Below are 12630 nucleotides of genomic sequence, written 5' to 3'. Positions count from 1 at the left end.
AACAGTCTTTCAGAATTATCAAGGGCAAACAGCTCTTCCAAGAGGTCCAGACCATAAAGCTTGGCACACACATACTTTTTAAAGATGTCCATGTCCTACTGTTTCTCTTCTATCACTGTTCGTAGTACTGAAAGTTACATTCATGGCATTTACTTTGACTGTCACTAGATAGGCTGAACAACTCAGAATTGATACCTCAATGCCCCAAACAAAAAGTATTAAAGCTGGTGCTTCTTACTTCATCCACAATTAATGTCCACAATACTTTATACAAGTGCAAAGGAGTAAGCAGCGCTTAAATGCGTAATTATTCCTAAAAAACACTCAACAGATAACTTCATTTCCAAATCTTTGAAAAAAGCAATTGACAGTTACCAGATTTTCTGCTGTTAATATCTTCCTTAACCAATCAAATAAGGAAGTCAACTAAAGTTAGCTGGAAACTGGAAGCAATACTCTTAAATTATTTTAAGTTCATCAATTCCTCATTAACACTGGAAAATTACATAACTTCCCTGTGCTTCAGTTTCCACATCTATAAAACACAGATAACATTAAGTACATTGTAGTGCTGAGGTGAGGATTAAATGAGGCAAAAAACAAAAACAGTGACTGGCACATGAGCTAAAAACAAACCTGATAAATTATTTTACATAACACAGAACCATTCCATCTTAAGCTAATACCGCCAATTGAGATTGTTAATTAATTTTTTAGCTCAAGCAACAAAACTTGCTGTTAACTTATCTACTTATAGCAAATTTTGCTTTAAAATTCTTATAACAGCATCACTGCATCTGCTCAATTAACTTTGCTGATATCACTATGTTTACAACCCAGCAGTACCTAGAAGCAAGGAGATTTCTGACTCCTCTTTAGAGGAGTTATTCCACCTGGCACTAGAAAAAAGATTCTGTAGACCATTTGGAGTCATGCCTGGAGAAGACAAGTAGGTCATAACAGAAGAGATGCTGTGCTAAGGTTATTGCTTTATACTGGCCAATGAGAAAGAGGAGAGAAGGAGGACTGCCAGTTAACTCCTATCTCCTGGGTGACAATTTCATTACAAAACAAGGAGTCCCCTAACTCAAAAGTACCAGAGTTGAGTTCTGAATCAGAATGGAAATTCCCATAAACATAATGTTGAAAAACTCAGGTAGGGCTTCAAACCACCACAAAAACAGTACCTTCATCAGGACACTGGAAGCATTTATTAAATATTTCTATGCAGCAGCACAAGAAAAAGTGAGTTAAAACAACAGATGACTTTCAATTATCTGTGAGACACTTTTCTTGGTACAAATTAACAATTACTGCACAAGCTCAGGCAAGGCATAAACCCAAGTCACTTATCTGTTGTCCCATATATTAAGTCAGAAATGGCAGGAATCCCTTCACTACTTAACTACTGCCTGATTTTAAATATTTTTCTCCTCCTTTAAAGCAATAAAGTTACCAAGTATATAAAACACTCATAAATTACCTCTAAATAATTGCCAGAATTCATTTCAACTCTATTCTTTCCCCTAATATGTTAATTTCCCCATTACCCCACCCAAAGCACACATCTTCCAATTTCTTCATCCTTTCATTTTTTTCTTTCTGACTTGAAGAAGGTTCTGTCTTTGCAGCTGAGAATCAGGATTGAAACATTTATACTCCTAAGTGAACTGGCTATTCATATTTTGACCATTTTTCTCTTGAGATATTTGTCATTTATTTTGGATGTCTAAGAGTATTTAATACATTAAGAAAAAATTAACTCTAGGGGCGCCTGGGTGGCTCAGTCGTTAAGCGTCTGCCTTCGGGTCAGGTTGTGATCTCAGGGTCCTGGAATCAAGCCCTGCATTGGGCTCCCGGTATTGGGCTCCCTGCTCCGCGGGAAGCCTGCTTCTCCCTCTCCTACTCCCCCTGCTTGTGTTCCCTCTCTCGCTGTGTCTCTGTCAAATAAATAAATAAAATCTTTAAAAAAAAAAAAATTAACTCTATCATATAAGCTACTAATATTTTCTCCACACATTACATACCTTATTTATATCTGTGGATTCTTTTGGCAGGTAGAACCTTACATATTTTACACAGTTAAATCTATCAAATCTTTTATGAGTTGTGTGTCACGTCAAAAAGGCTTTCCATGGGGCGCCTGGGTGGCTCAGTCGTTAAGCGTCTGCCTTCAGCTCAGGTCATGATTCCAGGGTCCTGGGATCAAGCCCCACATCGGGCTCCCCGCTCTGCGGGAAGCCTGCTTCTCCCTCTCCCTCTCCCCCTGCTTGTGTTCCCTCTTGCTGTGTCTCTGTCAAATAAATAAATAAATGATCTTAAAAAAAAAAAAAAGGCTTTCCATTCCCAAAACTAAATTAAAATTATCCCTACGTTTGTCCTAGTACTTTTCTGAGTTTTTCTTTAAACATTTAAATCTTTAATCTCTCCAGAACTCATTTTTGTGTATGGCATAAGGAATGACCCTGACATACAAATTCTTTTTTCAAACAGACGGCCAACTGCCCTAATACCACCCTGTCCCTCTACCTAATGTCAATTTCAATCATTCCAGGCTCCTAAACTCTGGTTTAATGCTGACAGGAAACTTCCATGTCTGCATTAAAGTGATCACTTTTCAAAGCATATTGTTGTTCAAGCAGCTATGTATTCTGCTTCTAGCATTCCCAGCACCTGCTAGAATGAAAGTAAAAGGGAAAGGTGGGATGGGAGTATCAAATTTGGCTACAATGCCAAAATACGACCATTAAGCCACCAGAGCAGTTTATTAGGCATGTGTACACCTGTCTATGCATTAAAATTACCCCCTAAACTGCTGCCTATGGGCAGCACTTTTAGCTATGTTCTTTTACTCTGGCAAAGCAGTAAAAACTATCCAACATAAACATATTTATTAGAACTGAGAGCTAACTATGCCTTAACAGCTTGGCAAACAAGGACAACATGAGGAGTTGAACACGTAATCCAAATATCAAATATCAACCTTTTCCCTTATTTATAACACCTTTTAAGTTGACTATTTAACCAAGTTTTCTCTGTCAGTGGCAAACAATGTTTTTAGAGGACAGTGCCTGGATTGACAAAAGGAAAAGGAAGCCTAGAAAAGAAAAATTTTCAGGATGTGCTCAGCACTGTTCAGGGCAAAATACACCTTAGCCAGCAGAAAAGGTATGTCCTGACTATTAGCATAATTAATTAATTTCCTTGGCCTTCACCAAGGAAGAGTCATTAAGCAACTCTTCTGATTATAATTTGGCTTCTCCTAAAGCAAGATTACATACTGTTGAATGGCCAACAATTCTAGTCCACCATGCAAGTATATTTCTCTTGATAGGTTAACACCAGCAAGCATTGTTTCTATTTGTCTGATCCTGTATTTGGTTAGAAGGAGGCCTGCCAATGAGCCTGCCAATGCGGTAACACCCTTTGAGGGGCCACCTGAGTAGCCGACTAGTCTTCCCGAACAAGACCGCCTTCTCTCTCTCTCCACCTTCAATAATAAGTACGAACAAACAGAATTTCAAACCCAGTGCAGCCCAATATTTATTATGAAAAAACTTCTTACTGCCAATACTCCTGTACTAATGTGAATACAGATACACTTCCCTCCTCAACATAAAGTTCAGAGAAGGAATATTTATAGAAGATTGACTAAAGGATACACACTACCTCTACCCTTCTAATTATTCCAAAATCTCTTCCTCTTTTAGCTGAGACTCTGTTTTGAATCATCCTCACCTCTCCACCACATAAATGCGTTTATTTGAGGTCCTCTGGTTATGTTTGGCCTATAGAGGGGCATTACGAAATTTGCTACAATGAGGCCACTGATCATTCCACAACATGGGGTCCTGTTTATAGGGCCTCAGAGGAGAAATTTCCTTCTAATCTTAGTGTCAAGGAACTGTGCTTTTCTTAAAACAAAAGTGTGTTTGCTTTTAAATGTTACGGGCATAAATGGACTAGGTTTTTTTTTTGCACCATCTAATATGAAGTTTAGAGAAATATTTATGCTCCACTGAAAGCAAATATTAGATTTTTATATTAGGCCTTTGATTTTATTTTACATCTTTATTTTGCATTTCTTGCTAGTTTATGAATCTTTAAAAAACACCTTAAATTTGCAGGGAGGGGACAAAATGAAACAAATGGAGAGTCTGCATTAATGCATCATAAGAACAACTGTCTTTTTAAATTTAAGGGGTCAGGAAAAAAGAGTCACATGAGAAGTCAAGGGAGAGGAAGGATTTGGAGAATAGGATGTATGGATTGAAAAAATAAAATCCAGCCAACTCTCAATTAACTGGGGAAAGAGGGAAGGGAAATTAAGAAGGGGTACAGAGAAAAAATGAGGGAATATCCCAAATAATTTACTTATTTATATAAATTAGACAAATGAAATGAGACAAATTAAAAAATGACTGTAAACTTAACCAAAGTTAAGTTTATGATTCTGCTCTCCAAGATCACAGTGCCAGAGCTGACCAGTTCCTACCCAGACTACAAACTGTCCCCTCTCTCTGACTGAACAGCTAATAGATGGCTAGAAAAAGGATCTGACTACCAAGATGATAAATACAGCTAGCATTTATTGATTACCATACAGGAGTCAATGAGAGATCACTTAGAATATGTAGATGTTTCTGCCGATCATTTTTTATTCTTTCAAAAATGCACTATTTCCTTTAAACAAATGGTTAGTCTGCATACAAGCTGGTTCCAGATTAGTAAGACTTGGCTGTCACTGAAGTTCTGCTAAGTGGAAGGGAAATTAGCTAGGGAAAGACCCAGGGAAAGAGAGCAAATGTGTAACAGCCACAGAGGGAAAGAGAGCAAATGTGTAACAGCCACAGAGAAGAGAACCTTGGCACATGGGATACTCCATAAAGGCAAGCACTATGGCCATTACCAACACAAACTCAGAAGAGTGCCTTGCAAACGGTAAGCATTCAGAAAATATATGCTATGCATAAACTTGTTAAACGAAATAAATTATTCTGTAGAATACTACAAAGACGCTAAATAACTAGCCCATTGGCCCACAGCCAGTAAATGGCAAAGCCAAGATTCCAACCCAGATCTGTCCAGTTCCAGAGACAGAGCTCTTTTCACTTCCCTATGTGCTTCTCATGGCGGGAGATCAATATAGCAAGGTTCACTGAGAGAGTAGTCGAAGGCACAGGATAAACATGCTAGATCTCCTTGGAAAGTAAATTTTACTCAAAGTTGTATAATTTTAAATATTTGATATATAAAACAAACACCAGTGCGTTACGAAAGAGAATAAAGAATTCATAATTACTAATTTTAGATTACATGGGCCATGGCATTTTTTCATTTTGTGATAACCCCAGGCTCTCCTAAGGATACAAGTTCATTCTCCTCTTCCACTAGAAGTACACTAATAGAAGAAAATGTGAAAATCAAAACACCACTCCATCAACACTTGTCGACCCTCCCCGGCTGGCAGCGGCCATCCGCTGAAGCGAAGCCAAGATGGGCGCTCCCAAGCGCACAGGAGGTTCGGCTCTGCGGACCGGGGGTGGGGGGGGTCAGGCGGCCCGCCGCTCCGCACTCCCGGCCCCGCCCACCCGGCCAGGCCAGGTCGCACGGGCAGTTCCGGGGCACCGCGGCCGCAGACGCCCAGTTCCTAAGGCGCCACCCACGGCAGGCCTGGCCACCGCAGTGTAAACCAGCCCGTCTGCTCGAAGCCTTCGGGGTTGCCCAGGAGCGAGCTGGACCCCGCTACGCGGCTCTGAGAGTCCCCAGGTCTTACAGGGTTGGGGAGGATTCCACATACAAAATCTCAGAGGTTATCCTCACTGGTCCACGCCGTAAAGCTCTCAGAAGAAATCCTGCCCTCCCCCCACCCCCGTGCATCACCAAACCAGTCCCCCAGCACTGGGAGATGCCAGGGCTGACACGTGCGGGCCAAGAGCAGCGGAAAGGGCCACAGCTTTCCCCGCACCGTACAGCCTGGGGAAGATCAGCTCCACCGTAATATAGGTAACGTCGGTAAAATTCTTACCTAATAAAGCAGTCATATCTGCTTAAGTGTTCTTTGTTAAAACTAGTTGTCTACGTTGTCAAAATTATGAAAGTTAAACTGCAATAACGCTTGAAGACTGTTAAGTGATGGTGTTGTTTCTAAGATGATGCTTTTGTCTTTGCTTTATCTTATTAGGGAGTTTATATAGGTCAGTGTTTAAAATGCTGTTTGGTGTAACAGATGTAAAATTAATTCTGTAAAAGGAGAAAACAAACACATCCTTGTTAGGCACCAAATACATAGGAAGCATGAGTTAAATGTCAGGGACAAAATGCAGTCCTTAACCTCACAGAGCTTAGGCTATTCTGGAAAAGAGAAACAAGTTCACCAGTAATTAAAAGTGCTACCATAGATGGCTGAATAGGATGTATAGAAACAGAGAAAAGGTCTCTAACTCTGACTCGGACTTTGAAAGTCTGGGGAAATGGGGAAGGGAGTAGGGAAGTTGAAGAGGTCCCAGCAGGTGACCCAATCTCTTCTCTCATCCCTAAACTACTTCTCAAAAGACGGGTAAGAATTAATTAGATGGAAGAACGGGGAGGTACTCATGGAAAGAGAATATTTAAATTATAAATTTTCAGGAAAACCACAAGTATTCTGAAAGGCTGGAACCAGTACAATACAGCAAGAAAAAAATCACTGTTTTACATTTGAAAAATATACAGAAAAAGAAAAAAATTTAAAGAGATGCCCAACTTACAGTAAAAATATGAAAATGAAAATATGTTAATATTTTTCATCTATCAACATAACAAAAATTTAAAAGACCTTGTGGGGAAACTGGTACTATTAAATGCTGCAGATAAAATATATACTGTGGGTAAAAATACACAATGACAACATAGCTAAAATTTTTAAAGCCATAATTTTTTTATCCTACAATTCTTATTACTAAGAATTTATTTAAAAAAAATAAAATATTATAGGGACGCCTGGCTGGCTCAGTGGGTGGAGCATGCACGTCGATCTTGGGGTTGTGAGTTTGAGCACCGTGTTGGATAAAATCTTAAAAACACACACACACATATAGATGGATGCTTATAACTATGGGGGAAAAAAATCTAACATATCAAAAGGATCAAGTAAATTAGTTGGTCCGTAAATTAGTTGGTCCACCTATACAATAAAATACCTTGTAAACATTGAAAAGGATGAGGGGAGATGTGGAAGAATAATCATGAACAACTGTTAGATAAAAAAGGCAGGTTATGGGGCGCCTGGGTGGCTCAGTCAGTTGACCGTCTGACTTTTGATTTGATTTAGGCTCAGATCGTGATCTCAGGATCCTGGGATGAAGCCCCACATGTCAGGGCTCCCTACTCAGTGGGGAGTCTGCTTCTCTCTCTTCCTCTCCCCTCCCCCGCACTCTTTCTCTCTCAAATGAATAAATAAAATCTTTAAAAAAAAAAAAAAAAAGGCAGGTTATGTTAGTTTTGAAGAACTGAAACCTGAAGCCATGTCCGTATTTTCTAGTTTTATAAGACAAGGTAAAAATTGCCCCTCTGCTGACTTCACTGGGCCTCTCTGTTTAACCTAAGAATCACCCTTGATCAGCTATGGTCACCCTGAGTCATAATTCAACAATTAATTTGTCATTTGTTATTTATGCCCCTAGAAGTTATTCAACTAAATAAAGTTGAGACATCTTAAAAAAAAAAAAAAGTGAAGAAAGAAAGTTAGCCTTGAAATTTCCCAAAGGTTACACCTAGCAAAAAAAAAAAAAAAAAGTTTATTTTACTGACCTGAACAAATCCTAAATAGGGAGCCTTGCAAAAATTTAAGAAAAGAGGAGGGGGGGAGGTTACGTAACAGATGTACACTATGATTCCTTTTTAAAATTATGTGCACAGACACGAGGGGTCAGGCACATCGGGGGTGATGCACTATGCACTAGTGGGCATGTGTCTGCACATACTCACGAGCACATTCCAGAAAGGGGCTCAATAATTGAACCAACATCATACTGGTCCTTACAGCATTACGTTACTGATAAGACAAGATTCCAGCATCATGAGCTGGCAATGGCTCTGACACTGTAGTCTAAGTCCCTGAATTCACAACATGATTTCTTACAGCAATACTCGTTAAATTATTAATTTGTCTTCCCAGGCTATAGTGATGTTTACAATGTCTATCATGACATCAAAGGATTTTCACCAATTCCTTTCTAACTGATCGGTATATAAGTGTATATATATTAGTCTCCCTAAACAGCATTCTTGGCTGACTGCATGAGAAAGCACCAGGGGAGTGGGGGTGGGGGAGAGTGGCTCTCAGCAAGGCAGTGTAAAGAAAAATATTTCAGATACAAACAGCATAACAACTAAACAGGGTGACACTGGGCAAGACTAAACAGGGTATATATGATTGAGAACACCAATACTATTAAATGACTAACTTATCAGAAACAATGATCAATGGCCATGTTTCCTCAACTGAAAGCTACACCCCTGGTTTAGTAACAGCTTGGTAAGGGGTAAAGGGAATGGTAAACAAATGCATGGTATTTCCCTGTACATCAATTTTAAGTCACAACTCATTAAACATTAAAATATTTTATTTATATTTTCTTCCAAGATTTTATTTAAATTCAAGTTAGTTAATATATAGTGTAATATTAGTTTCAGGAGTAGAATTTAGTGATCCATCACTTACATATAACACCCAGTGCTCATTATAACAAGTGCCCTCCTTTATGCCCATCACCCATTTAGCCCATCCCCACCAACCACCTCCCCTCCAGCAACCCTCAGTTTGTTCTCTAAAGTCAAGAGTTTCTTATGGTTTGCCTCCCTCTCTGTAAAATATTTTAAAGACATGTTAATCAAAATAATATGCAACAGTGTAAGTCCTAATTTCCTAAGTAGCAAACTGGGTCATGAAAAAATATAAAATAAACAATTCCCCAAATAAAAATTATCTGAATGTTAACATCTGCAAATAGCTTCAGTTTTAAATTCTTAACAGAAATCCAAATTGTTCAGGATTTATGGATTACTGGATTCAGCAGTCTGTACAGTTTCAAAATATTTTTTAAAGATTTTATTTATTATTTTAGAGAAAAAGAGAGAGAGAGCAGGGGGAGGAGTAGAGAGAGAGGGACAAGCAGACTCTGCACTGAGCACAGAGCTGGATGCTTAACTGACTGAGCCAGCCAGGCGCCCTGCAGAATATTTTTAATAATCAACATCTGGAGATACCTGAAAGCTAAGTTAACAATAGATGCAGTAATCAGTTGTCCATCTCTCCAAATAGCAAGATAGAGATGAATATACAATTGGCTCTAGACCATACAATTTGGGCTTGGAAACCGTGTAAGTGCACTAAGGATAAACAGTTGCTACATACTTCATCATCCAAGTGACTCGAAACAGAATTTACTGGTTAAGAGCATGATAATTCTCTTAATTGCCTACTGCCACAATCAAAACAGGTCAGAGACCTAGATGCGCCACTCACCCTCCTTAAACCACAGTTTCCTCACGTGAAAGATGAGGATGACAACCGCACACACCTCATGGGTCATGGTGAAGATAAATGCAAAAATGCATATAAAGCATTTTTTAACTGGCACAGACTCAGTAAATGTTATTATTGTCACTGGAAATTAATACACTTGGTGGAGGGTATGAAGTGTATTTGGCCATTAAAAAGGACAAAGATCATATAAAAATAGCCTTATAATAAAATAATCTTCAGCTCTTCAGCTAAATCTTACTTTTCCTAGACAGACCAAACTTGAGTTCCTTGAAAGTGCTGTGTTTTCACTAGTTTCAAGAGTAATGTATATACTGTGCCCTTTGCTTGGAACATTTGCAATCCTACTTCCTACTTGGCCTTGGACTGATTAACTTTCATTCATCCTTCAGGTCTCAGTGTAAACATCACTTCCTTGGGGAACCTTTCCCAAATCCTCTTGTCCAGATTAGGTGTTCCATAAGGTATCTTACGCTTCTGGCCGTATCTTACTCAGAGTACTCTGGATTTCCCGTATTTTACTCAGTTATGTAGGAACAGTGTTATTTAATGTATGACTTGCCCAACAGATTATAAACTTTGAAGGCAAAAACTGTATCCATCTTACTCACTATTCTATTTCCAGTGTTGGGTAAATGGCAAGGAATAAAAGACGCTCTATAAATATTTACTGAATTAAGTGAATGCAGAAGGACCAGTCAGGTTGGTTAATTATAATCCAATTCATGCTCACATTGAGAACTATTACAGTTCCCCATAAGCTTAGTATCCTTGTTCATTCACATTCTAATAAGATGTTTCAAGTTTAAAATCTAAATACCACCTTTCTGGACTACCTCTCTCATGTGAGCTCTATTGCTAAGATAGGATCAAATCTATCATGCTCTATATTCTTTTTTTGTTTGGGGTTTTTTGTTTTTTTTAATTTAAATTCAATTAGCCAACTCACTGTACATCATTAGTTTCAGATGTAGTGTTCAATAATTTATCAGTCTATGTATTTTTTAAAGATTTTATTTATTTGAGAGAAAGAGTAAGCAAGAGAGAGAGCACAAGCCAGGGGAGAGGCAGGGGAGAAGCAGACTCCCTGCTGAGCGGGGAGCCCTATGCAAGGCTCGATCCCAGGACCCTGGGATCATGACAAGGCAGACGCTTAACCAACTGAGCCACCCAAGCACCCCATCAAGTCTATATTCTTAATATATTTATTAAAATGGTATTTAGATGAAAGCCAAGCTACTCAAAGTATGTGTTTACTGGCCTTCACCCAAAAGATAGCTTAAAAAGAAAAAAAAAGTATGAAAACAGTCCATAAATTATCCATGAGAATCTTATGGGCCAGAAAAGTTAGACATCAGAAAGCTACACAGTGCTACAAACAGAATAAGGACCTAGGTGTTTTTTGTTTTTTGTTTTAAATTTTGGTATTGAAAGAAGACTTCAACTTCCTCCATTTTTTTTTTTAAGATTTTATTTATTTGAGAGAGAGAGCGCACAAGCAGTCGGGGAGAGGCAGAGGGAGAGGGAGAAGCCCCCACTGACGTGGGGCTTGATCCCAGGACCCTGGGATCATGCCCTGAGCCCAAGGCAGCTGCTTAACCAACTGGGCCACCTAGGCACCCTGAACCTAGGTTTCCTAGCTCTGTTTGTCTTTCCACTATGGAGCCTTTTTGATACATTGAGAACCGCTGTTCAAAATAGTCTAAGCAATAGTCTTGGAATGCAACTATCCTAATTTAAATTAACCTAATCATTCAATGCTACTGAATCATTTGTAAAACTTTTTTAAACTAGGGATGGCCAGATCTCTACTGTATTAAAAACTCTGGAGTAAGGCCCGGGCCTTTGCATGTTGAGAAAGTTCCAAGGGTGATTCTTATCCCAGCAAAGACTGAGAACTCCTAATTTAATCAATCAAGCATTATCTGCTAAATGTCTACTCTGTCCCTAGCAATGTGTTCTTCCTCTCAAGGCTCTTAGAGGAGACAAGATTTACTTATATAACTCAATTAGAGAAGAAAATAAGACTGTGTATAATGAAGTGCTGAATTAGCTAAATGAACACAAATTAAGTGCTAAACTCAGAGAAACTAGGACAGTAGCAAAGGCTTGAGAGATCAGCTATTTTTGGAGACAGAATAACAGATAGGTCCTTTATGATAAACAAGGACAAGAGATTTCAAATAGTGTGCTCAGCAGGAGTCCTCAAGGATCCTGTGGAAGTGCCTTAAGGGCCACAATGGAAAACAGAGGGAGGATGCTTTTCCTGCCCCTGACAACTATTTCAATCAGAACAGCTCCACTCTTACCTTTTATACAATAAGCTTCTGCCTAAAATTCATTTTAAAAAGAATTAAAAAAAAAAGAACTCCAGTGACTTTTAAAAGTGTGAAAACTCTCTTATTTACAAATATGAAGAGGGGGAAAAAAAATCAGTGAAGTAACTTGTCTCAAAGTCACAAAGCTAATTAGTGATCTAGAACCCAGCTCTCTCAACTCACTATACCACATCACACACTGACATTCCAAAGGAGGGGACAGTGTGAGCAGACGTTCTCATGGAGCATCCCAAATGCCAGCCTGACCAAAACAGTGGGTTTACTTTTCTTTTTAAGATTTTATTTATTTATTTATTTATTTATTTATTTATTTATTTATTTATTTGACAGAGTGAATGAGTGTGTAAGCAGGGGGAGCGGCAGGCAGAGGGAGAGGGAGAAGCAGGCTCTCCCTGATATGGGGTTCATCCTGTGATCATGACCTGAGCCAAAGGCAGATGCTTAACCCACTGAGCCACCCAGGCATCCCTGGTGGGTTTACTTTCAAAATGAGATGGGGACTGTGGAGTAGGACGCATAGGGGGTGGGGAGGGAGGATGAAAAAGAGCCCAAACAAGCATCAGACTAAAATACAGCCACCCTCCCAAAACAGCTCTTCAACACAAAGTTTTAGGTAGATTTTTTAAAAAATTAAAATCTGCTAAAAGAAACTGTGTTTGTGGTGGGCCTATAAAAGGGGACTTCCTGAGTGGAATTGTTGAGTCATGCTCTGTAAGGAAGTAGCATAAGATAATGCATAGGCAGGGATGGGGGCTAGATAACAGA

General features: G+C 39.1%; 1 protein-coding gene across 3 annotated transcripts in view; it reads right to left on the bottom strand.

The window, feature by feature from the left end:
- Positions 1–12630, bottom strand: part of POU2F1 (POU class 2 homeobox 1) — a 178157-nt gene that overhangs the window by 156647 nt on the left and 8880 nt on the right. The gene's annotated exons all lie outside the window — the stretch shown is intronic.

This window comes from Phoca vitulina, unplaced genomic scaffold (genome assembly GCF_004348235.1).
Source record: "Phoca vitulina isolate PV1807 unplaced genomic scaffold, GSC_HSeal_1.0 scaffold54, whole genome shotgun sequence".
In the NCBI taxonomy this organism is placed as follows: domain Eukaryota; kingdom Metazoa; phylum Chordata; class Mammalia; order Carnivora; family Phocidae; genus Phoca; species Phoca vitulina.
This window is presented reverse-complemented; position numbering and strand designations above follow the sequence as displayed.